The 27,710-nt window shown below is 47.4% G+C and overlaps 1 protein-coding gene across 1 annotated transcript in view; it reads right to left on the bottom strand.

The window, feature by feature from the left end:
* Positions 1-27,710, bottom strand: part of LOC130017273 (zinc finger protein 846-like) — a gene marked incomplete at its 5' end in the record, with an annotated part of 61,729 nt that overhangs the window by 26,553 nt on the left and 7,466 nt on the right. The window lies entirely within an intron of this gene.

The following is a 27,710-nucleotide window of genomic DNA, read 5'->3' on the forward strand; positions in this document are numbered from 1 at the left end:
AGGAAAGTACCCTACTTGCTGTACTATTGCTCTGGCCCTTTCTAAGTGAATTATTTCCACCACATCAAGAGTGACCCTGAACAAAGATTCTCCAACAACACCCCCCGCCCCGAAAATCAACTATTTCTCTTAAAAAAGGAAAACAAAACTTTACCCCCAGTACTCACAATAGCTGGGGGTCATCTGGTCAGGGAGAAATTACATGTGTGGGGTGCTTTGCAACTGGACCTTAGGATGGAGAAATTCTTTACCTAGGGAAAAATACAAAAGCTGGGACCAGAGACAGTAAGTGGGTACGAACTTGCCTTGCATGAAGCCAACTGAAATCAATTCCCAGCATCCCTTATGGTACCCTTGTACCACGAGCAGGAATTCCCGACTGCAGAGCTGAAAGTAAACCCTGACCTCCACCAGATGTGGTACAAGAGCCAAACCAAAATGATAATAATGAAAAAGTTTCATTTGCAAACGCCACCCACCTGCAAGGACTGAGACACTGGGTGGCCCCACCGCATTAGGACAGTCAAACAAAGGACAGAGGACGACTGGGTCCCCTGCTGCAGTGGGGCGGGGGCCCCACCCTTCTAAGTGAACCTGAAGGTGCCACACTAAGGATGCCAGAGCCAAATGCTCCGGACAGGGCCAAGCAAAGTCCGGTGCTGGAGGTTCGGGAGGGCTAAGCCCCGCCCTCTGCAAATCCCGCAGCCACAGGCCCACTGGACTCTGACCCTTCCAGGAGCTGGAGGAGATCTTGGCCAAGGGGAACCCCAGGATCACTTGTTCACACCTGCGACCCCTGCGCCTGTCACAGCCCCCACTGCACCGCCCAAAGCCTCTGAGTCCCCTGAAAGCTTTCGCTTTACCTCATCTCAGGAACTGCCTGGACATCCTGAACAGAGGAAAACAAGCATGAAAGCACCCCCCAAGTTGGCGCAGCCCCACCACTCACAGTGCCAAGACGCGGGGTGCTCACCTGAGGCCACTTGCGTTCTACCACAAAATTGGTCTCACAGTTTCCCCATCATGCCAGGCGCCAGTTTCTCCTCTACCCAGGAGACCAATGGCGGCCAGAGCCAGGCAACCACAACAAGAACAGAAAGGATTTCTGAAGGGCCCGTCTATGACATCATTTCTGCTTCTGCCAGGAGCCTTAAAGGGCCATGGTCCAGATGCAGAGACCCTCTGTGCCCACCCAGGTGAATTCGTGCTGCAAGGGGGATGGACTGAATAAAGGAGTGGAGAGGTAGCTGCTAAAGTGTTTGCTCATACAGTGGGGGTCTGGGGATAAGGGGAAGACCCCTGATCCTGCACTCGTCAGTCTTAACATTGAAACAATGCTCTCACACACAATCCATCAGGAAAAACACATGTGGGTTGATTCAAGGACAAACAGGCAGGTTGGTACAAAGCACCTGACATTGAGTTGCGCGAGGAAGTCATCAAGAAGGGGTGAAAGCAGTGGAAATGGCAGCCTTCTATGATCCTCAGATTCCTCCTTGGAGCACAAAAAATTCCCTAGAGACCCAGCCAGGGGCCTCAAGAGTTCCTGAGTACCAGTACCTCCTGCAGGCAGGTAGCAGTGCTGCCCCTGGGAACTACAGCCTGGAATGTTGCTCTGCCATGGGGAAAGTCACTGGGGCGTTAGGTAGACAAACTTTCAGCCACTCTCTTGCAGGGTGGACAAGGATATGCGCCTGTGTACTCTGTCCAGGGGAACAAGGTCACTTCTGGGTCCAGATAAGCCTGAGGCACAGCCATGCTCTGTCCTGCTGGACCTGGGCTCATCTGAGTCCTGATTTACTCTAATCCTGCATCAGCACATCTGCATGAATCTCATCCTATGCTCGCTCCTGTTGTGCAGGAATATATTTGAAAACGATGCAATCACCCAGGTTTATAGAAAATAAATCCATATATCCAAGACATTTATTTACTAAGGACCATAATATGAACTGTGCCTGTCATTTGGAACTTCTCAAGACTACTTATACTGTAAATATTCTATTTTGTGGTGGAGTGGTCTTACTCTCAGCTGACCCAAGTACGATACTTGGCCACGCTGGTCCCTGGCTGCAGTGATCCCTGAGCTGAGTCAGAAGTAAGGGCAGAGCACTACAGGGAGTGGCCAAAACTACAGCAACAACAGGACAACTGTAAAGAAGCAAAACAAACAAACAAACAAAAATCATGTGCAAAGTTAAACTAGAGAGGAACATTTAAATAGTAAAAGAGTGGTTTCTTAAAACTCTTTTTTCTGGCAGTTCCATAGTTTCCCAGAATCCTTATTATTCTCTTTTTCTTGCAATCACGTTTTCCAGTGTGTGCAAGTGTGTATGTGTGTGTGTGTGTGTTTCTTTGATCCAGAACAAGCATTGCTCAGGGGGTATTCCTAAGTGCACTCAGGGTTTCACTCTTGGAAGCTTTGGGGATCACTAGGATGCAGGTGACCGAACCCAAATTGACTGTGTGCAAGGCAAGTATTTGCTGTACTTTCGCTCTGACCTTTCCTACATAAATTTCTTCCAAAAGTACCAGGAGTCCTGTACAAAGTCCCCCCTCCCCCCACACAAATAAACAAGTATCTTCCTTCAAAAAAAGGGGGGGATTTAAAAATGACAACAAAAATCTTTACTCTCAGTATTTATCCCAATAGCCACGGGTCACCCGCTCAGGAAGAGATGAAGAGTGGAGGGTGCTTTGCAACTTGACATGAGGGAGATGACACTCGTGATCTGAAAAAAAAAACACCAATATTGTGGTTGGACAGACAATGAAGTCTGTAGGGCACTTGCCTTGAGTTCGTAAATTCTCCCCGTACCTATGTCTCGCAGCAACACCAGCAGGAATCATACCTGAGCCCAGAGCCAGAGGAAGCCCTGAGCATCTCTGGGGATGCCCCCTCCCCCCAACACCCCACAAAACAACCCCCAAACCAAAAAGAGCCCCAAGAGAACATGTTCACTGGCAAACCCAGCCACCTGCAGGTCCACTGCCCCCGAATGTCACAGACCAACATGGCGGCGATGAAAGTGATGTACAGCAAGGGGACCCTTGCCATCGGGGGGCAAAGGGGGCTTCGGCTCTGCCCTTCAAATCTGGAGGTTCTACAGCTACGAGATAAGGGCCAAAGGTTACAATATGGGACTGCCGGGAGGGTCGGGACAGCCAAGACCCCCGCCCTGTGCAGGTTCCGCACCCCTGTGCTCACCCTCAAGCTCAGCCCCGTCCCCCACCCGCCGCTGCCCCATCATGGAGATGGAGGCCATTATGGCCTCATCGGCCTACAGGGACCACACACTCACACCCGCAACACTGCGCCCCAGTACAGCCCCCACCGCGCCCCCCAAAGCTCCGCATCCCCCCTAAAGCCTCCGCCACAACTCAGGAACACCTAGAAGTCGAGGAATATGTGAGAAACCAGCGCAGAAGCGTCCCCCACGCTAACGCATTGCTCACAGTGCAGAGATGGAGAGTTGCCCCTCTCCTGCCCCAAAATCCGCCTTTAAGAACCGCTTCCAGCCAGTTCCAGGCCATCCTTCACCCAGGTAACAATAGTGAGACTGACTGAACCATCTCTGTCAGCAAGAGCACAGGCACCTGGAAGGCCCTGTCTGTGATGTCACTTCCGTTTCCACCCGCATCCTTAAAGGGCCAGCTCCAGGTGCAGAGAGATCCTTTCGGGACACCCAGGGGATCCTGTGCGGCCTAAGAAGGTTCGAATCCCATCATCCCATATGGTCCCCCAAGAACCGCTAGGAATAATTCCTCAGTGCATAGCCAGAAGTACCCTCTGTGCATCGCCGGATGTGACCCAAAAGGCCAAAAAAAAAAAAAAAGAATAGAATAAAATTTGAGATAACAAATTTGCAATATTAATATCAATAGGTGGAGAAAACAAATTCATGTGAACATTGTTATATCTGGTTTTAGGGATTGTCTCATTAATTTTTAAAAGCTTTTGTTGCTTCAAGAGCTTTTTCCTTTTATATTTGGTACTTATTTAGTCACATTCCTCCTGGATTCCATAACCAAGACTGTTATTTACAAGTTAACACACTGTGAAGTTTAAATGCCGGGACACTGGCATAACTATAGCCCTGGTGATATTCACCGGGTACCTTTCCCTTATAGGATAATGTCACGGGAAGCTTGTCATGCTGGATTCTTAGCTTCTGGGCTGCACTTTTGTAGCCCCCTCCTAACCCTCCTGGTCTAAATAAAACTCGCCTTCCCTAGGGGGATTGTTCTAAACTTGGGCACAGTTCTTTGGGGTCAACTCATCCCATGTGCATTTTACAAAGACTACAAAGGCTAGAGAGGCACACAAAGGCCTTCCTACATTTACAAACATGATTTTTCCCTCCAGTTTGTTTTTTCCTATGGATCTTAAGAGTTGAGGGTTGAGTGAAGGCCTTCGCACATTCCTGACATATGTCAGACTTCTCTCCACTATGAATTTTCCTATGCATACTAAGGCTTGAATGTAGAGCAAAAGTCTTTTTAACATGTATGGGGTTTCTCTCTAGTATGAAATTTTCTGTTTAGTAAGACATCAATTTTGAATGAAGGCCTTCCCACAGACCTTCCATATGTAAGCTGTCTGCCATATGAATTTTTCTGTGATCAATAAGGCTTGAGGACATAATGTAGGCCTTCCTGCTTGCTTACATACATAATGTTTCTTTCCAGTATGAATGTTCTTATATGTAATAAGGAGTGAGAGGTAAGTGAATGCCTTCCAACAGTCTATATATATATATATATATATATATATAAAATGATTCTTTTCAGTGTGCATTTTCCTGTGCTTAGTAAGTTCTGAGTACAAAGTAAAGGTCTTCCCACAGTCCTTACATGAGTAAGGTTTCTCTTCTGCATGAATTTTCTATGCACAGAAACCCCTGAGAAGGAAATAAAGGTCTTCAAACATTCCTTATCCTTACATGAATAAGATTTCTCTAAATGAATTTTCCTATGGTTACTAAGTCTTGAGGTCTTCTCATATTCCTTGGATGAATAGCGTTTCTCTTCTGTATGAATTCTCCTATGTATAATCAGGTATGAGGATCGATCTAAGCCTTCCCACATTTTTTACATGTTTACAATTTCTCTCCTGTGTGGATATTCAGGTGATGACACTTGTGTGGAGGCTGACTCAAATTGTGTCCATGCTGCTAACAGCCCTGGGATTTTTCCAATCTGAAGAATTCCTGCCTGTCTCAGAATCCCCACAGTGATGCATGCACTACTGCTCACTCAAGACTGTCACGGTGCACAGGATCAGAGACATTCCGCTGAGGCTGGTTGCTTCCCTAGAGAACAGCAGAGGAGGTTTACAATTATTTCTTGATTTCTTGAGGGTCTCCATGTCAAAAAAAGTCAAAGCCCGCAGGTTTAATGTCTAACATTTCCACCATGGAAATACAATTATTGACACATATATGGCTTTTCCTGGAATGACCAAATAGTTTTGCAAGAAGTTCATGCAAAATTGACAGAAGTGTTGTTATTAACATGTATCCATTTTTTTCTCAACTCAACGAAGAACACATTAAGTGGAAATTATTTCTATACAGAAAAAGGAAGCACCAGTTTCAAGCAAAAAAATACACCCAAGTCTGGGTTCGGTTGTAGCTCAGTACAGAGCTCGGGATGCAAGGCTGCGTCCCCACAAAGCTGAGAATGCAGGGGCCATTGAAATTATCTAACCTAATTGAATCAATGTCAGGATCAATGAGGAATTGGGTTTTTTTATGTTTATAAGTTGGGACTCTGTCACATGAAACAGTGCTCATAGTGCATTGCAACTGGCACTTAGGAAGCAGAAATTCTTTTTTTTTAATTTTTTAAATTTTTAAATTTTTTTATAATTTATTTATTTATTGAATCACTGTGGGAAAAGTTACAGAGCTTTCAGGTTTAGGTTTCAGTCATGTAAATATCAAACATATTTCCCTTTACCAATACTTATTTTTACCCGCAAACCCAAATAGAACCCCACCTCCCACCCCTCCCAATTCCTGTGAGGCAGATGAGTTCTAGTTAACACTCTATCTACTAGATTTATTGTTAAAATAAAAGATGCACCATTATTATTTAGAGTTTACAACCCCCCCCCAAATCAGACATGCTGAAAAAGCATTGTGAAATGATTTGCTTTCTACAGCTGGGTTTAAGAATTAAATGATGTCATGCGGCCACAATAGTGGCCGCGCGGTTTTGGATTTCTGCTATTTTACTTATTAACCTTGGAAGTATTTCTATTAAAAGTTAGATAGTTAAGAGATTGGTTTCTGTGCTCTGGATTCATGGCCGTGCCGGAGAGCCTCTCGTGGGGGGCAACTGGTGACCTCGGTTGGGCGTGAAGGATGGACCGGAACGCCATCTTCCCATGAGGTCCCTGCCGCCCCCACCCCCGGCTCAAACCTGCTGTCCACAAGGCTCCCGTGCGGCCGCCATCTTTCTTTCCAGAGGTCAGGGCGAATGGGGCAACACCCTTTCCCTTCTGGGCAGGCATGCTGGCCCGGTTTAACACATAGTCCATTCGCTTTTCTGCTCCATGCATTTGGCTTTCTGCACTAAGTCCTTGTGCTTCTGGGGACGTGGCCATGCCGGAGAGCCGGGAAGCAGAAATTCTTGACCTAGAAAATAAGACAAAAAAGTTGGGACGGGAGACAGTAAAGCGGGTAAGGGAATTTGCCTTGCACGTTGCCAACCCAGATCAATCCCTGGCATCCTATATGATCCCCGAGTACCATCAACAGTAATTCCCAACTGCAGAGCCAAAAGTAAACCATGAGCATCTCCAGATATGGTACACAAGCCAAACCAAAAAAATAATGAAGGGGCTGGAGGAAAAGCAGAGACGGCACAGCATTTACTTTGCATGTGGCTGACCCAGATTTAATTCCCAGTATCCCATCTGCTCCCCTGAGCATCGCCAGGAGTAATTCCTGAGTGCAGAGACAGAAGTAACCCCTATACATCGCTGAGTGTGATCTAAAACGAAAAAAAATAAATAAAGTGGGCTGGAGCGATAGCACAGCGGTCGGGCATTTGCCTTGCATGCAGCCAACATGTTGAACCTGAGTTCTATTCCTCTGCCCCTCTCGGAGAGCCTGGAAAGCTACCAAGAGTATCTCGCCCGCACGGTAGAGCCTAGCAAGTTACATGTTATGTATTCAATATGCCAAACACAGTAACAACAAAGTCTCCAATGAAGTCATTACTGGTCCCGCTCGAGCAAATCAATGAACAACGGGAGAACAGCAAAGAAAGAAAGAAAGAAAGAAAGAAAGAAAGAAAGAAAGAGAGAGAGAGAAAAGAAAAGAAAAAGTTTCAACTTCCAAAACCTCACCCATTCACAGGGAATGAGCCACTAGGTGGCCGTTTCACACCACAACAGCCAATCAAAGCTCAGAGGAGAAATGGGTTTCCTGCTGCAAGGGGGGGGGGGGATAGGGCTGCCCTTTGAAGTGAATCTGAAGTGAAGCCAGGGCAAAAGTCTCTGGAAAGAGGCAAGCTCATCCCAGTGCTGGCAGGTTTGAGAGGGCTAAGACCCGCCCTGTGCAGGTCCCTCAGCCCAGCACCCACCCACCTCTGAGCCCTTCCAGAGCGGGAGGTGATCTTGGCTAAGGGGACCCTCCAATGATCATTTGCTTACACGTGCGAACCCTGCACCACGGAACAGCCCCCACTCCACTGCCCAAAGCCTCTGGTCCCCCTAAAGCCTTTGACATACCTCAGGAACTGCCTGGATGTCAGGAACGAGTGAAAGACAAGGGAGAAAGCGCCCCCAAGCTGGCCCAGCTCTGCCACTCACAGTGCAGGTGACTGGGAGGCCGCTAGTATCCTGCCACAAAATCGGCCTCCACAGTCCCCATCAAAGGAGCCGCCAATTCTTCCTCTAACCACGAGACCAATGGCAGCCTGAGCCAGGCAACCACAACTAGAAAAGAAAGGATGCTGAAACTACCAGTTCTGTGATGTCACTTCCGCACCTGCCAGGATCCTTAAAGGGCCATTGTCTAGATGCAGAGACCCTCTGTCCCCATCCAGGTAAATTAGTGCTTTAAGGGGGCTGGACTGGATATAGTAGTGGAGAGGCAGCTGCTGGAGTGGTGGGTCACACAGTGGGGAGCTGGGGTAAGGACAAGAGCCCTGATCCTGTACCAGTTAGTCAAACATTGAAACAATGCTCTCACAAATAGTCCATCAGGAAAAAAAATATGTGGGTTGATTCAAGGTCAAACAGGCAGGTTGGTACAAGGCACCTGACACTGAGTTTAGTGAGAAAGTAAACATGATGGGGTGAAAGCAGTGACTCTGAAGCCAACCCTGGAGATGCAGAGAAGAACTGGCCTAGCACTAGCCCAGAAAACTGGACAGACCCTGGAAAGGGGCTAAACCTATTAAGACCATAAGAGAGCACTGTCCAGCCAACATGCTAACTCTTGAAAACGCCTGACCAGTGGAATCTTGCCTACAAGAAAAAACACAGGAGGCAGTTTCAGAAACACACCTTCAAATCCAGAGTATGAAAAAGAGAGGTAGAACAGTGGGGTGGGTGCTTGCCTTGTATGTGGTCAATCTGGGTACAATTTCTCATAATTCCAAATGGTCCCCTGAGCACTGTCAAAGCGAAAATCAAGGACTAAGCTCTGCGCACTGCCAGGTGTGTACCACCAACAAACATAGTGATAGCACAGTGGGTAGAGCATTTCCCTTGCAAACGGCCAACATAGTGTACCCGAGTTCGATTTCTCCGCCCCTCTCGTAGAGCCAGGCAAGCTACTGAGAATATCCCGCCTGAACAGCAAAGCCTAACAAGCTACCTGTGGAGTATTCGATATGCCAAACACAGTAACAAGAAGTCTGAAAATGTGACTTTACTGGGCCTGCTAGAGCAAAATACATGAAAAACGGGAGGACAGTTTGGTTTTTGACATATATATATATATATATATATATATATAATATGGAGTATTCGTATAATACATAATGAATATCATAGAAATTACATATATATAAATTTATATCTATGTACATGTATGTACACATAAAAACCTAGAGTATATTCTGAACCTAAGAATGGAGGATAATAGGCAGCAAACCATTCCGGTCACTTTGGAGCCTTTTATGGCCTTTAAACAGATCTGAATCCTTTTTATCATTGGAGTGACTGTGAGACTGATGGAAGTTTCCTAATTCCAAATAGAATGCTTATTTTATTTCTCTGATATTATTGAACTGACGGGTGGGATCCAGGAACCTGACCAACCTTGTGAGTAATCACAGGAAAATGGAAGGGCCTGCTGGGATGTGGGAAGCCTGGGGAGTGTTGGGATGTGGGGAACTGACCCATATTCCCAACATTTGTCAGATATTTGAATCAGGGGGCCCCTTCCAACCTTTCAAACGTCTTTCTACACACAGTAAAGTTCATTTAAACTGTTTCGAGTAGGGGCCAAAGAGACAGGACAGCAGGGACGAAGTTTCTCTTGAATTACCTTTAAGAGGGTCTCAGAGCACCACCAGGAGTAATCCATGAGTATTTCTAGGTGTGACTCAAAAAGACGGCACATGCCCAGAACTGCAAACAGAGAAGCGAGTGAATGCCGGACTGTGTGACCGAGCAGGCAAGGCTCTCCAGAGCAGAAAGGACAAAATAGGGGAAACACATGTCCTGGGATCTGAGCCACCATAGCTACTAGGGTGAAAACAGGGCCAGCATACCCTAGGGGACCCATGATGTGCCTGAGGTGGGAATATAGAGCACAGAGCCAAGAAGGCCTGGGCACCTCCACTGTGCAACAAAAATAAACAGGAAAGAAAATAAAGCAGCAGGATGGAGTAACAGAACAGAGGGTCGGAAGATTGTGAACCCAATCTTCCCATATGGTCCCCCAAGCACTGCCAGGTGCAAGCCAGAGTGCAGGGCCAAGAATAATCCCCAGAATCATTGGGCGTACCACTACAAACAAAACAAAATACCCAGAAGCAAGCGTTCGACCCCCAGCACCCCATATGGTTCCTGAGACATGTCAGGAGTCATCCTTGAGCACTAAGGTATGAGTACTCTTTACCTGGGTGTGGTTGAAAAGCCAAATACAACAGAACTGAAATAAACATAGCCTAATAAAGAAAGTATAGGGCCATCCAAAAAGGAGGCACAATACAGGATCCTTCCTGAAACAACTCAGAGACATTTGGCCCAAGAAGACTGAGTGCTCCTGTCACTGCATCATCTTATCTTGTCACTCTCTTCCTACCTAGGGATGGGATGTCCGATGGCATATCACCATCTTCTCCTGCCTCTGATTTTCCCAAGGATCAGAGACCTGAAGGAGGAGTCACAGCAGTGAGCACTGGAGAGGAGCACAACCCCCAGCCCCGACCAGTCACACCCTCGGGCACTGGCTCACAGACTCTCCTGTGGGACACTGCCTAATGCTACTGTCACCCCAGGAGAATCAAAATCGGTTGGCATCTGTTTTGCCTTTCACGACACAAGCTCTGGGCTTGGTTACAAAGGAGAAAACTCAGCCCTGCCTTGGCCTGAGGACTCCTCCCTGGGTCCCACAGAAGGCTCTCACAGGCACAGCAGAGGCTGACTCAGAGGCCAGATCACATGCATCAGCGCACCTTGCAGGCTAGCAGCAGGGCTACCTCCCACAACCATAGCTCAGAATGTGGCTCGATCATGGGGACAGCCCTTCTCCTCTTAAAATAACTCAATTTCTACACACACACATACACACTCACACACACCCTTTACCCCCAGTACTCAACTAGATAAACAGGGGTCTAGACAGGGCTTTGCAACTTGATGTGAAGAAGCAGAAATTCCTGTTCTGGTAGACAGTAAAACTAGCAAGATGCTTGCCTTGTTGACACCACTCAATCCTCTGCATCCCTAAGCATCCCTATGGCCCCCAGAGCACTCCAGAATAAATACTTCAGCCAGCAGCCAGAGGAAGCCCTCAGGGTATCGTCGGACATGCAGAGCCCTCCATTCCCCACACCAAAAATAGACCCAAAAGGAAACTAAAACCCCTGTAACCTGCAGATACACTGCTCCGAATGGCCCCATCATACCAGGGAAGCCATTGAAAAAGTCAGACGGTAACAGGGTCTCTTGGCATTGCAGGACTGCCACTCTGCCAAAAGTGAATCTGGAGATTTTACAGCAGCGAGTCTGGGGCCTAGGTCCCAACGTAGGCCAGCAGGAGGTCAGAACGGTCAAGCCCCTGCCCTTGGCAGGTCCTTCACCCCAAGGCCCACAGCCTCCTTGCTCAGCCCCGTAGCCAACCGCCAGTGCTCAATCGCATAGCTGGAGGCGATTGTGGCCGCAGCAGCCTCCCAGGATCACTCACTCACATCCTCCTCCCTTGACCCCGTCAAACATCCACCACACCTCAGGAACCACCTGGTATCAGGGAACAAGTGAAAAACAAGTGCAAAAGTGTCCCCAAGCTGGCGAGGACCCGCAGCTCAGTGTGGACACGGGGAACTGTCAGGCACTCACAGGAAATTGTCCCCATTCTGCCACAAAGTTGGCCCTTCAGAGTCCCACTTTCTCCCAGGGGCCCTACTCTGTCCTGTACCCATGTTAACAATGACACTGACCCAGTTTCCAGGAATAGAATCACCAGGAAGGGCCTCCTGTGATGTCACTTCTGCTTCCACAAGCAGACTTAAAGAGCCAGACTCCAGATGTGGAGAGAACCATTATGCCCACCCAGGTGGATCTGTGGCGCAAGCGGGATGGGCTCACATAAAGGATGGAGGCAGCTGCTCAACTGGACGGTCACACAGTGGAGGGCTAGTGACAGGTAAGAAGTCCTATTGGGCAAATATGAGCCAATGCTCTCACACACAGTCCATAAGGAAAAAAGCAAAGAGGGTTCATTCAAAACAAAAGAGGCAGATAGGGGGCAGGTGGTCAAGGAACAATGGGCTTCTCAAGGAAATCAACCATCAAGGTAGGGTGAAAGCTGTCACTCGAAGCCAGGACAAGAGCAGAGAGAAACTGGCCTAGTAGCAGCCCAGAGAGCTGGAGAGACGCTGGAACAGGAGCAAAGGCTCGTAAGAACATCAGAGAACACTGTCCACTCAATGGTCTACGATTGCCAACACGTGAGCAGTGAACACTCATCTACAAGGAAAACCCAGGAGGCAGTTTCCGAACCCTGAGTGGGGCTGGAGAGGTAACACAGCAGATAGGGCGTTTGCCTTGCATGCGGCCTGCCTAGGTTTGATTCCCAGCAAACCATAGGGTCCTGTGAGCACTGCCAGGACGAACTCCTGACTGCAGAGACAGAAGTAATCTCTTTTCATTTCCAGGTATGACCGAAAAAGCTAAAAAAAAAAATAGACCCTGAACAACTGTGAATGTGGTACACAAGCCAAATCAAAACAATTATACTGAAAAAGTGTCATTTGCAAAACCCAGCCTCTGGCAGGAATCAAGCCATCATGTGGTCTTGCCATTTCACAACAGTCAAAGGACAGACAACAACAGGGGGGCTGGAACCCTGCCCTTTGAAGTGAATCTGAAGGTTCTACACGAGTGAGTGATGCCAGGGACAAGTGCTCTGAAACAGTGCAGAGCAAAGTCCCATCCTGGGAGGGTCAGGACATCCAAGCCCTGCCGTCTCCAGGTTCCGCAGGCACCGAGCTCAGCCCCTGCGCTTAGCCCCACGCCCACCTGCTGCTGACCATTCATGGAGCTGGAGGTGATGGTGGCCAAAAGGGACTCCCATGTTCACCCACAGACACCGCAACCCCTGAACCCCCTAAAACCTCTGGGTTCCCCTAAAGCATCACTCATGCCTCAGGAAATGGCTGATATCAAAAATGAGGGAAAAACAAGCACAAAAGGGCCCCACCAAGCTGGAGTGGTCCTGGCACTCACAGTGCGAAGAACAGGAGGCACTGGGCGCTCACGGACAGCCACTCACGTCCTGACAAAAAATACGTCTTCACAGTCCCCCTTCCACAAAGGGCCACCATTTCCTCCTTTACCACCAGACCAATGGCTGCCTGATTAGGCAAACACAATAGGAAGAGAAAAAATATCTGATGGTTCCTGACCTGGGACGCCACTTCCACTGCTGCCAGAACCTGAGCCTTAAAGGGCCCTGTTCCAGATGCACAGACCCTTTTGCCCACCCAGATGAATCTGTGATCTAGGGGGATGGACTGGATAAAGCTGTGCAGAGGTGGCTGTGGAGAGTTGTGGGTCACACAGTGGGAGGGTGGGGATAAGAAGACCCCAGATTCTGTACTCCTCAGTCAAACAATGACTCAATGCTCTCACACACAGTCCATCAGGAAAAAAGCAGCTGAGATGATTCAAGGTAAAACAGGAAGGTTGCTGAGTTTGTTGGGGAAGTAATTAAGATGGGGTGGAAGCAGTTACTGCAAAGCCAGCCCTGGAGATGCAGAGAGGAACTGGCCTAGAAACAGCCCAGAGAGCTGGACAGACACTGGAAAAAGAGGATAGGATGGTAAGAACATCAGAGTGCACTGTCTGGTCAACACACTACCCCTTGAAAACACCAAACCAGTGGACTCTTGCCTACAAGAAAAACCGTTTCAGAAGCACAATTTTAAATCTAGACTATGGGGCAAGAGGTTAGTACAGTGGCTTGGGCGCTTGCTTTGCATGTGGTCAATTTGGGTTCAACCCTCATAATTCCAAATGGTCCCCTGAGCACCATTGAATTGCAAAGCCAGGAGTAGCCCCTCAGCACTGCCAGGCTGCACCAACATCATCATATATTCCGACCCTAAAAATGGAGGCTAATGGGCAGCAAGCCATTTTGGGCACCTTAAAGCCCTTTTTGTCCTTTAAGCAGATCTGTATCCTTTTTATCATTCTGGTATCTACTACACTGAGGGGTCTTTGCTAATTCTAAATACAACACTTAATTTTTTTCTGTAATATTATTAAACTTGGTGGGGGGATCCAGGAATGTGACCAACCTTGTGAGTAATCATAGATAAATGGAATGGCCTGCTGGGATGTGGGGAGCTGACCCATATTCCCGGCATTTGTCAGACATTTGATGCAAGGGGCCTCTTTCATCCTTTCATATATCTTTCTAAAAACAGTAATCTCTGAGTATTTCAAGATATGACCCAAAAAGACGGGAATAAAGTTCAACATTTAAAAACAAACTGTTTTCACGGCACTTCATTAAAGAACCTTGCCAGGGCCATTTAACTAAGATAACACTTTCTGAAACATTTATTCTTTATACTTGCACAATGCTAGCCAGTATCTGAACACATGGGAGGCAGAGATGACATGGGCGAAGGAGCTGGTCACACACAGCCCACCTAGATTCCAACCACAGTGACCCATAATGATCCTGAGTCCCCCAGGTAGGGATGACTGAACTGAGAGCGAGGAGTAGAACTCAGCTGGGTGTGGCTCCAAAGAACATGAATCACGAGACCCTGAATAATGAAGATGTGGCTGTTTTTCTGCTATAATCCCCAAAACCAAGGGCCTCAAATCCAAGTCACAGGGGCTTGAGCGATAGTCCAGGGGGAGGGCTGTTTCCTTGCGTGGGGCCAGCTCAGTTTCAATCCCTGCCATCCCATATGGTACCGAGAAACCATGAGGAGTAATTACCGATTGTAGAGGCAGGAGTGATCCCTGAGCATCGCTGGGTTTAAACCAAAAAGCAAAAAGAAAGTCAAGCCAGAGTCACTATAAAGAATGAGATAGTGGTGAGTCTTGACAGCCCTGAGCACAGGGGATTTTTTGCCTTTTAATTCACATTCCTCCTGGCTTTCACCAGAAAATCCAAAAAGTACATGTTAACATACACATTAAGTTTAAATGCCGGAACCTTTGCATCGACTTTCCCTTATAAACTGACAATCCAAAATGTTTGTTAAACACTAAAGGATTATTTCTTTCCTAGCTGCACTTTTGTAGCACAGCATCCCATGGTACAAAGAAAACAGACTTTACCAAAAGGGGGCTGTTTTGACATTAAAAATTGTTATTAGGGCATTGACTTACGCAATATGAATTTTCTGATGTTTCCTAAGACCAGAAATAAACAGAAAGGCCTTCCCACATTCTTGATATATATAATATTTCACACCAGTGTGAACTGCCCTATGTACATTTAGGCCAGAGGCCTGATGGAAGGCCTTTCCACATTCCTTACAAACAAAAGGTTTCTCTCCAGTGTGAATTCTCACATGACCAGTAAGGGTTGAGGAACAAACAAAGGCCTTCCCACACTCCTTACAAACATAAGATCTCTCTCCAGTGTGATTTTTCATATGCCGAGTAAGACTTAAGGATTCAACAAAGGCCTTCCCACATACCTTACATCCATAAGGCTTCTCTGCAGTGTGAATTTTCATATGATGAGTAAGGCTTGAGAAATAAAGAAAGGCCTTTCCACATTGCTTACAAACCTAAGGTCTCTCTCCATTGTGACTTCTCATATGCCTAGTAAGGCTTGTGGATGCAACAAAGGCCTTTAAACATACCTTACAGCCATAAGGCTTCTCTACAGTGCGTTTTCTCATATGACAAGTAAGTTGTGAGGGATACCAAAAGGCTTTCCCACATACCTTACATCCATAAGGCTTTTCTCCTTTGTGAATTTTTATATGGCGAGTAAGGTTTGAGGAATAAGTAAAGGCCTTCGCGCATTCCTTACATATATAAGGCCTCTCTTCAGTATGAGTAAGCATTGAGGATTGAGTGAAGGCCTTTCCATGTGCCTTATATTTATGACATTTCTCTCCATTATGAATTTTCCTGTGTCTGGAAAGTGTGAAGAGTAAGAAAAGAGCTTCCCACATTGCTCACACAGATATGCTTTCTCTCCAGTATGAATTCTACAATGTTTTAAGAGGTATGAGGGTCTATTGGAGGCCTTCGCACAGTCCTTACATGTATGTGGTTTCCCTCCTGTGTGGATGTTCATGTCATCACATTGGGGTAATGCCGGATTCAAACCACGACCTTGCTGCTGACACTCCTGGGGATTCTGTCCACTGTGGGTTTCAAAGGGAACATCATGGTCCTGGGAACACGGGGAAGCTCCCCCACATTTCTTACTCTTGGACAGCATTAATCCATGGTGACTTTGCTTGTGGGCCTTTCGGTGTGAAGGACTCACTATAAACAGTGCTCCTCTCCCACATTCTAGGGACTGCCCCAATGTTGAGGTTTGTGTCTGTGGACCGAGAACAACAGACTGTGTGAACCTTTTCCCCGGGGAGGGATTCTTCAGAGTGAGGTTGCTCTCTCCATTCTCAACATCCTCAGAGGCTATCTTGCCTGCCTTAGCATTCCCATGTGGCTGAGGGCACAAATGCACACTCGAGACTTTTTCACAGTGTGAAGGGTCAGAGAAATTCCACTCGGGCTGGCTGCTTCACTATAGAACAGCAGAGGATTCCAATTATTTTTCTATGCCTTAAGAGTCTCCATGTTAAATAAAATTGATACCTGCAGATTGGTTTCTAACATTTGCACCACACCAATGCAATTCCCGTCAGGTGGATGGCATTACCATGGACTAACCTAATGTTTCTGTAAGACAAACATAGAAAATTGATGAATGAGAGGCCATTAATTTGTTAAATATTTTTTCAACCCAATGAACAGGCAGGAATAACTCCCTCCACAGAAAACTGATGCACCAGATTCAAAAGAAAAATAAAACACACTAAACTCTGGGTTCAGTTCTATCTCACTGTGGAGCAGAGCCCGGAAAGCATTTGTGAAGAAATGCTGCATCCCACACTGCTGAGACTGACCACAGGGGCCAGTGAAAATATCTCACCACAGGCAGATTCTTTTCAGGATCAATGACTTTTTCTGTTCTGTAGTTTGTTTTCATTTGGGTGAGGGGGTGCACCATGCAGTGTCAGGGATTATTCCTGGTAGGTCTCTGTAAAACACATGGAGAAATGTGGATGGACCAGTTTAAAAGACCAACTCCTTTTACGATTACCATTTGTAGATACTTTCAATCAAATGAAAAAGCACGGCATTTACATGAAACATATTACAATTTTCCTTGGGTTTTGAGTAGAGATGTCATCACCCAGTGAAGATAAGGGTCCTCGAACTCAAGCATCATACCCTGAATTTCCTTCTGGCCATTCCCGAACTGCACTTTAAAAATAACATGCTGATCCACTGACATTTTCCATTAGTACTATAATATTGATTACAAACTTGCAAATCTTACCAGCTCACTCATACTCACTGACTGAGTTCCCAAATCCTGAAGCCATGCTTTGAGTTCTGAAACGAAATACAATATACAATGTAAGAATTATTGAATGAAACATGCTTAACCAGGCAGTACAGCTTGAGGACATCTCTATGGTCCTCACAGTCCAAAAGATCCCACAGAATAGGGAAGGTCCCTGGGGAGGATTGCTGTGAAAAACTTGGCAATCCTACAAGACATTTTTTTCTTGTTTGTTGAACATACGCAGTGATGTTCAGGGAACTATTCGGGATGCTGGTTATTGAACCAGGTGGACAGTGTGCAGGACAAGCGCATTTCCTGCGTTAGTATCACTCAGAGCCAAAATAGCTTTATTATGGCCTTACTTATTAACTAAACAAAAGAGGAAAATTTTTTGAAAGTATAGCAACATTATACGCTCTATAAAAAGGCTGGTAAGGAAAAGACAGGGGGACCAAGAAGTGAGAATTTAATGGAAATTCTGGCAGAAGATGAAAAATAATGTCAAAGCCAACACATTAAAGCGCAAGATTATTCCATGACAGACAATCTGTGGGAGCGAAGAGCAGCTTGAATAGAACACAGATGCCAAGATCCAAGAACCCAAGGATATCAGGGTCAGCAGCTCGTTTCACATGTGCTCAGGGCACCCACACACTGCCGAGGGCCTGAACCAGGGAGGGTTCTCAGACACTCACCTGCGCACATGACTCTCCTTCCCGGCCTCAGGGTTCCTCCTTCCAGCCAGGAGATCACTGCAGGCTTCACCCCAGAATGCCCTGAACCTCTCAGAGATGGAGCATGGATACGTGACAAGGAAAACATGACAAGTAAACCCCATGTCTCCCTATAAAAATGGAGTCAATTACGGGAATGGCATGAACAGAATCTGTACTTCTAAAATGCTCCAGATTTGGAGTTATCCAAGAGCTAAGATTCAGGTCTTAATTTAAGAGAATAAGGGGCCCCAGAAAACATCACAAGTAGTATAGCCCTGGCATTGCAAAGGGCCAACAGGTTTCTCTCCCCAACGGGGGTTTGATCACAGCACAGCACCTAGTATTATTTTCTCTAGTTTGGGATCTTCACCTGGGGATGCTCAAGGCTTCTCCCTGACTGTGTACTCAGAAATCACCTTTCGTGGTGCTTGAGCATCTCATGGGATGGTAAGGCTATAACGCATGTCCAGATCTGGCAAGACAAGCACCGTGCCAACTGTACTGTCACTCAAGGCTCAGCATCACATGCAATGTACTGAGCCTGCGTGAACTGATGCCTGAGTGCAGTAAACCCCAAAGCTTAACAAATCCAAAGATGGCCAAAGACGACCAAAGCCACAAATTGGTTATAAAAATAAAGATAAAAGGATGCAGACAGACAGCACAGAAGGTCAGGAACTGGCCTTGCTCAAGGTCAAAAAAAGTTCGATCCTGACATTCAGTAGGGTCTCTCAAGTCATCTGCTTGATCCCTGACTGTATAGTTCAGAGGCAAACCCTGAGTCCTGATGAACAGAGAACCACTGCAAGTGACCACGAGCACTGAAATAGAGCAGCATCTTATGGGGTGAGGCCCTAAGAAATAAATGAACTGTGTTGGATGCGATATTTCAGCATGCAGGACACAGACACTGCACACACGTACAGTATTGGTCCCCAGCAGCACACAATGCCCCGGACCACAACCAGGATGAATAACTGAATACTCAGCCAGAAATAATCCCTAAGTGTTTGTAAGTATAACCCCAAACCAAAGCAAAACAAAATAAAAGGGAATGCCTTGCCATAGAGGCAGGGTGGACTGGGGGATGGGCGTGGAAGGGATACTGGGATTAGTGGTTGTGGAGAATGGGCACTGGTGGAGGGATGTGTAATTGATCACTGTATTACTGAAACCCAAGCACAAAAATTTGTAAGTATACAAAAGTACCTCATGGTGTTTCACTAATAAAAATGAAAAAAAAAATAAAACTAAACTAAACAAAAATAAACAAAAATAAATTAACTGAAGTTGTGGGGCAGGTGCAATAGTACCAGGATTAAGACAGCAACCTTTGTGGCTGACAAGCATGTTCAATCCTCAGCACCCCATGGCCCCTAAGCACACCCAGGAGTGATCCCTCAGCACAGAGACAAGAATATTCAAGTTGTGCCCCAAATAAAAGCAAAACCAAAATACATAGAAATTATGTGCAGTACAAGAAATAATCAGAGAACTCAGCATTGGCAGGAACCAGGAACATTTTAGAGAGACCTGAGCAATGGTACAACACGTGGGGAGCTTGCTATCCACGGGGCTAACCTGGGTCGATCCCCAACACTCCAGATTCATTAAAACCCACAAAGAGTGATTCCTATGGACAGAGCTTAGAGTAAGCCCCGAGCATCGCCAGGTGAGCACCAACAACAGAAAAAAAAAACAGGGAAGGAACTAGAGGAACAGCTACTGCATGGCTGTCCTCAGCAGGACATTCACAGCTACTGTTGGACACACAGTCACGGCCCAGCACAGGGAGCCCACACCGGTCTGTCCAGACAAGGTCGGCCCCGCACTGCTCTCACCAATGGTCAACAGGTGCTCGTAGGTCTCCAGCATCACGTCCCTGTAGAGCTTTCTCTGAGAGGTATACAGGCATGTCTACTCCTCTGGGGTGAAGCTCACAGCCAAGTCGGAAAAGGTCACCATGTCCTGAGTCGACATACAAAGAGGGGCAGGAGTCAGGGTCTGTCCCCACCATGTCCCCTGGGCTGTGAAGCCAGGACCCCCAGGCCCTAGAGGGGCTCAGGGTCTGTCCCCTCGGGAAGAACCAGTCTCCACCTGAACTCCTGGCAGATGGGTCCCAACTTCTCTCTAAGACAGCTGCGTCTATAAAAAGTGAGGATGTTCTACTAGAAGATTCCTGAAGGTGGTGGTCTAGCTTCTGACCCCAGGGAATTCCACCACTGCTACTATGAGCACTGCAGAGAGTGCAGTGCTGAGCACACAATCAGTGGGACACAAATGAGTGACCCTGCTTTCAGCTCAAAACACTAATCATACACTCCCTGCATCCCACAGCCCATGTTCTAGGGAGAAGGGGACACTCAATGTCCAGCCACCGACTGAAAGCTGTGCATGTACATATGTGCCTGTTGAACTATGATCATGGTTCAGGGCCACTCTAAATGCCTCTCAAAGTGTCTTAAGTCCAACAGCTCTGATGGCCCCAGAGATCTTTTGCTCTGTCTCCCTAGGACCAGCACATGCCCAGAACCGCAAACCGAGGAGCCAATGAATGCTGGACTGTGTGATAGAGCAGGAGAAGCTCTGCAGAGCTAGAAGGACAAAATAGTGGAAACACATATCCCGGGGCCCGAGGTACTGTAGCTGCCAGGGCACAAACAGGTCCAGCGCACCCGGGGACCCATGATGCACATCAGGCACAGAGCCAAGAGGAAGCCCTGAGCATCTCCCCTGTGGCGCAAAAATAAATATGAAAAGAAACAAAGCAGCATGACTGTGTAACAGGACAGTGGGATGGGGATAGTGGGTAGTGCTGGTGATCCCCACCATTCCATAGGGTCCCCTAAGCAGTGCCAGGTACAATGCCAGAGTGCAGAGCCAAGAGTATAATCCCCAGAATAACTGCGTGTGGCTCTGAAAACAAAACAAAATACCCAGACACCAGCCTTTGATGCCCAGCACCCCATATGGTCCCTGAGACATGTCAGGAGTCATCCCTGAGCACCAGTAATCTTTGAGCTGCTGCCTTTTGCGACACAAGTTCTGGGCTTGGCTACAAGTGAGAAAAGTCGGCCCTGCCTTGGTCTGGGGACTCCTCCCGGATCCCACAGAAGGTTCTCCCAGGCCCAGCCAGGAAGGACTCTGAGGCCAGGAAATCCCATGCATCAGCGCCCCCTTCTGGCCCCGTGAGAGAGCCACCATTTGGGCTATGATTGTATGGGGGAGCCCCTGTCTTCTTATAAAAAAAAGAAAAAACAGGAGCTGGAGTGGTCGAACAGTGGGTAGGGCAGTTTGCTTTGCAAAGTGGCCAACCTGGGTTCGATTCCCAGCATCTCATAGCTTCCCCTGAGCACCACAGGAGCAATTCTTGAGACAGAACCAGGAGTAACCCCTTGCATCACCGGGTGTGAACCAAAAAAGCAAATAAAAATTTTTAAAAACTTTCTACTGGGGCTGTAGCAATAGCACAGTGGGTAGGGTGTTTGCCTTGCAAGCGGCCAACCCGGATTCAATTCCCAGCATCCCACACGGTCCCCCAAGCTTTGCCAGGAGTGATTCCTGTGTATAGAGCCAGTAGTAACTCCTGAGCATCAGCTGGGTGAGACCCAAAAAGCAAAATAAATAAATAAATAAACAAACTTTCTACAGACATACACTTTTACCAGTAGTACATGAACACACACAAGGGCATGCACACACACACACCCTTTACCCCCTGTACTCACCTCGATAACCAGCGATCTGGGTAGGACTTTGCAACGTGATGTCAGGAGGCAGATATTCCCATTCCAACATACAGTAAACCTGTTAGGATGCTTGTGTTGCTGACAATAATCAATCCTCTGCATCCCCAAGGCCCCCAGAGCACTGCCAGGAATAATATCTGAGGCCAGAGCCAGAGTAAGCCCTCAGGGTATCTCCGGGAATGCAGAGCCCCCTATTCCACACATCGAAAATAGCCCCAAAAGGAAATTATCATTGGCAAACCCAGACACCTGCAGATCCACCGGACGGGCCTGACCTATGAGGGCAGCCGATGAAAAAGCTGGACGGCAACAGGGTCTCTTGCCTTTAGGGGGGCTGCGGCTCAGCGCCTCAAAGTGAATCTGGAGATTCTACAGCAGCGAAACTGGGGCAAGGACCCAACATGGGTCAGCTGGAAGGTTCGGGAAGGCTAAGGCCCTGCCCTCGGCAGATCCTGCACCCCAAGTCCCGCAGCCCCCACGCTCAGCCCCGCGCCCACCCGCGGCTGCCCCAAAGCAGAGCTGAAGGCGACCGTGGCCACACTAGCCTCCCAGGATCACGCAATCACACCCGCGACCCCTGCATCTCACTACAGCCCCCTATGAACCTCCCAAAGCTCCGCACCCCGCAGGACTCCATCATACCTCAGGAACCGCCTGGATATTGGGGAACACAAGAAAAACAGGCGCAATAGGCCCCTTGAGCTGGCGTGGTCCCGCGGCTCACAGCGCGGAGACGAGGAGGCTCAGAGTGCTCACGGGAGGCCAACCCCGACCTGCAGCAAGACAAAATTGGCCTTCAGAGTCCCCTTTCCCACTGGGGACCTACTTGGTCCTTCACCCACGTGAACAAGGACTCTGTGACCCGTTTCCAGGAAGAGAAGCACCAGGAAGGCCCCCGCTATGATGTCACTTCCGGTGCTACAAGCAGCTTTAAAGGGCCAGACACCAGATGTGTAGAGAAGTATTAACCCCACCCAGGTGAATCAGTGGCGGGAGGGGCATGGATATGAATAATGGAGTGGAGAGGCAGCTCCTAGAGTAGCTGGTCAGTGTGGGAGCTTGGATAAGAAGTCAATTGATGCTTCACTGGCCAGTCAAATGTGGTCAATGCTCTCACACACAAGGTCATCAGGAAAACTGCAGCAGGGTTGATCCTAGTAAAACAAGCAGTTAGGGAGTGGGTGTGGCACAGAAAAGTGAGTTTCTTAGGATTGTTAATTTTTTATGGGGGTTTGATGTGGGCCCACGAGATTCTGGGGAACATTAGAAATGCCTAGGATTGAAGCTCATTTGCCACAATGAAGGCAAGTTTCCATTGTTTAAAAATTTTAAATAAAGGGCTGGAGAGATAGCACAGCAGGCAGGGCATTTGCCTTGCACGCGCCCGACACGCATTCAATTCCCAGCATTCCATATGGTCTCCTGAGCACCGTAAGGAGTACTCCTGAGTGCAGAGCCAGGAGTAACCCCTGTGCATCACCGTGTGTGACCCAAAAAGAAAAGAAAATTTTAAATAAAAATATTATGTTCTCTCTCTGAGCAAGTCAAGTTCTAACCCCCCTCTGTTTATTCTCTGGCTGAACTACTTCATAAAAGTTTCCTGTTATTGTGTACCCCACAACCTGACACCCTAAATTTTTGACGGTGTTCTCCTCCCATTCTGTGAGAATGAGGAATTTCGAAGCAAGATTCATCTCGGTACCCCACTAAGGTTCCATCTGAAGGAATCTGCCAACATCAGATTGAGGATGCTCTGATTTCTTTCCTTTTTTATGTTTTGGGAGTCACAGCTGATGTTGCTCAGGGGTGACAACTGGTTCTGTACTCAGGAATCACTCTTGGCATAATAAGGGGTTCTTATGGGATACCGGCAAATGTATCCAAGTCTGCAGAACACAAGAAAAGTGCCCTAAGGGCTCTGCTACTGCTGCATGCCCCAGGTTTCATGCTTAATCCTTAATTACACCACACCTAACATGGAAGTTAACCCAAGGGTGGAAATTTTTTACGCTGTGGAACCCCCCCACAGCGGCATCTCGTGGCGGTTAAACGGAACTCCCATTGCCCGAGTTCCCCACCCTTAAGATTTCCAGCCATCGGATTTGCTTCAATGCTTGGGCTCATTAAGAATCAAACACGCAGCCTGGAACCATAGTGGGATAACAGTGGGTAGGGCCTTGCATTGGTTTGGAGCTCTTGAACCCCATATATACCCCTGCACGCCAACCGAAGTATCTAACAATTGGCGGGACAAACCCCTGAGCATTACTGTGTGCCCCTCCCCCGAAACAGATGCATGCCGCCCTCCAGAGCCCAACCCACACACTCACTGACCCCACAAGAGTTTCTGGCTTCTTAATTAGGTATCCAGAATTTGCTATTCCTAGTGGGGTTTGAAGCCACATAAAAAATATGACCTTCATTCCCTCCCCACCCACCATACTATCTGGGCAAGTGACACTGGGTTCTTTATTGGGGAGAGGGGTCGGTGGCCACAACAGACCTACTGCGGGCACTCGAGAACCCTACATAATGCCAGGAATTGACCTGTGTTGAGCACAAAGCATTGCCTCCCCGCCATCTTCTATCTCGAAGAACCCCATCTGAAAGGTTTCCTCTCTTGGTCACCCCCATACCTCATCATCCTACATTCCAATAAAAGTCATTTCTCTGTTCTGTGTGTAGCTGGTGAGGTTGAACAAGATTCAGCTCGTTGTTACTCCGGGCCTGAGGTGAAGGAATCCGCTGACAAAGAAACTGAGGTTATGGTTTTCGTTTGATAGATTATGGTTGGGGGCCACACCCGGCAATGTTCTGGAGTGACTCCTGGATATTCTTTCCTTAATTACCCCTGTAGGTGTTCACGGAACTATAAGAGGGTGCCTGGGTTTGGACCCAGTTTAACTGCTGCAAGGGAAGCGCTTTTCTACCCACTTTCCTCCTGCTCTATTTCATGAGGCTTGATCGTTAATCATTGAAGCAAAACCCAGCTCTGAAAATCTTCCCTGTAAACCCGGGACGCACCTCATCCCCTCCGTCACCACAAGACGGCGCTATGGAATATATTCGTCCCTGCCCAGGGTCCTTTCTCTTAGGAATGTCCACCCCTGGCCCTCTCCCCCTTCCAGAACCTACTGAAGCTCCCCAGGACTTTCCAAGCTCTCTGCAGAGAGACCCCTGATCCTTGCCCGTGTCGACCACGTGCAAGGCAAACACCCAACCCGTTGCACATTTGGAAGGACCCCAAACATTCTCTTACTCCCTGCCAGAGTTTTGGGGATTCCATAGACTTGAGATGTTCAAAACATTGTGCTTGTGGCACTTTTGTGGCAGCCACGAAGTACACTTTCTGCACTCCCCAGTCCCTTGGCAAAACAAAAGAGGTTCTACTGAGAGGTCCTGTTCTGACACTGTAAATGTTTATTAGTCAGTCATTTAATATGAATTTGACCATGTTTCCAAAGATCAGAGGGAAAGAAGAAGGTCTTCCCACATTCTTTACATTCATAAAGTTTTGTTGTGTAAGCCTTTTGATACGAGCAGTATCTGAGGATGTAGTAAGTGGGTGGAGATGTAAACAAAGGTCTCCCCGCATTCTGCACATGTATATAGTTTCTCCCCAGTGTGAATTCTCCGATGAACTGTAAGCTTTGCGGATCAAGTAAAGGCCTTCACACACTCCCGACATATATAATGCTTCTCTCCAGAATGATTTTTCACATGCAGAGTCAGGGCTAAGGATTGAGTGAAGGCGTTACCAACCACCAACATTTACGAGGTTTCTTCCACTCTTAATTTCCCTATGTGTAATGAGGAGTGACGGGTACTGAGGAGGTTTCCCACAAACCTCACATATAACAAGCTTTTATCCAGTATGTATTTTCTTGTGCTTAAAAAAGGCTTGAGGGGCTGGAGAGATAGCACAGTGGGTAGGGCGTTTGCCTTGCTTGAGTCCTACCTTCCCATATGGTCCCTTGAGTACCGCCAGGAGTAACTCCTGAGTGCAGAGTCAGGAGTAACCGCTGTGCATTGCCAGGTGTGACCCAGAAAGCAAAATAAAATAAAATAAAATAAATAAAAATAAAAAATAAAAGGCTTGAGTAAGAAGCAAAGAGCTTCCCACTGTCCTTCCATGCATATGCTTTCTCTCCGGTATTAACTCTGCTATGTATAATAAGGTATCGGGATTGTTGGAAGACCTTCCCACATTCTTGACACGTATATGGTTTCTGTCCTGTGTGGATGTTCACATGATCACACCGGGGTAGTGCTGGACGCAAAGTTCGTTCTTGGTGCTGACATTCCTGGGGATTCTGTCCACCTCTGTGGGTTTCAAAGGAGATGTCAAGGTGTCGAGGAACTGGGATGGCTCCCTCACATCCCTTACATTTGGACGGGTTTGTACCATGGTGACTTAGGAGACTGTTGGAGTGAAGGACTCTCTATAAACTGTGACCTCTCCCACCGTCCAGGGGCTTCTCCCCTGGGACAGTTTGTGTCCATGGACTGAGCACAACAGTCTCTGAGTAGCTTTTCCCAGGGGAAAGCTTCTTTGCAGCAAGGGCGCTCCCTTCCTTCTGGTTACCCAGAAAAGACATCCCACCTGTCTTGGCATCCACACGCGGCTGAGGATACAATTGGTTGCTCGAGATTCTGTCACAGTGTACATGATCAGACAACCCACCCAGGCTGGTTGCTTCCCTGAGTAACAGCAGAGAAAGCTTCCAATTAGTTTGCTGTGCCTGAGAGTCTCCTCGTCCAGAAAATTCACATCTTCGGGTTGATTTCTAACATTTAACCCCCTTGATTGAAATTATGACATGAGACCGGATTTTCCAAGCAACGACTAATGTTTCAATAAGACGGACAAGCAAAAATTGACCAATGCGGGGTTACAGAGCTATATAAATTTTTTGAACTCAATGAACAGACACAGTAAGTGGAAATAACTCCCTCTGCAGAAAAATGAAGTACCAGTTTAGACTGAAAATAAAAGGGACCTGAGACTGGGTTTGGTTCCAGCTCAGTGTGGCGCCCAGGATACATGTGCGAAGGCAAAGATGCATCCCCACACACCCGAGAGGGACACTGTGAAAACATCTCACCTGAAGCAGATTACTCTCCAGGATCAATGAGGTTTTTTGTTTCTTGTTCTGTTTACTTAGGTGGGGAGAAGGTCACACCGAGCACTGCTCAGGGATTCCTGCTGCTGGGGCTCTGAGGGACATGTGGGGTGCTGGGAAGGAGTCCAGGTTTCCTTCCTGGTGCAAAGCAAGTACCCTTCCTAACGCAAAATCAATAGTGCTGCACCATCAGGTTCTTTTCAACAATCGCCACTTGTCTTTGCTGTATATCAGATCTAAAATCACAGTATTTCCCCTGTATTAAAAAGAGATTTCGGGGGGTCAGAGCCATACTACAGGTGTAGGGTGTTTGTCTTGTACGCGGCCGACCTGGGTTCAATCTCGGATATCCCATATGGTCCCTTAAGCATCGCTAGGAGTAATTACTAAGTGGAGAGCCCAGAGTAACCACTGAACATCGCTGAGTGTGACCCAAAAAGCAAAAAAATAAATAAATACAAATAAGTGTTTTTTAGGTTTTAGAATTACTGATTTTATGCAGCAACAGGGTCGGAATGAAGATACGCATTGCGTGAAGTTAGCCAGAAAAAGAAACACAAACAAAATGATGCACCCATCTGTGGAATGCAGAACACTGGATGCAGAAAAATGTATTGTAAAGGGTGTGCTTAAATCATCCCTGATTCAGTGTTTAGATACTGTTATAGTGCATAGGATCAGAGACATTCCATCGAGGCTGGCTGCTTCCGTGGAGAACAACAGAGGAAGATTCCAATTATTTCTTGATTTCTTGAGAGTCTCCATGTCAAAAAAATGTCGAGGCCTGCAGGTTTGGTGTCTAACATTTCCACCAGGCAAATATAATTATCGAAACCTGGATGGCTTTTCCTGTAATGACAAAATGTTTTTGGA

Source organism: Sorex fumeus, unplaced genomic scaffold (genome assembly GCF_029834395.1).
Source record: "Sorex fumeus unplaced genomic scaffold, SorFum_2.1 ptg000184l, whole genome shotgun sequence".
NCBI classification, from domain to species: Eukaryota; Metazoa; Chordata; class Mammalia; order Eulipotyphla; family Soricidae; genus Sorex; species Sorex fumeus.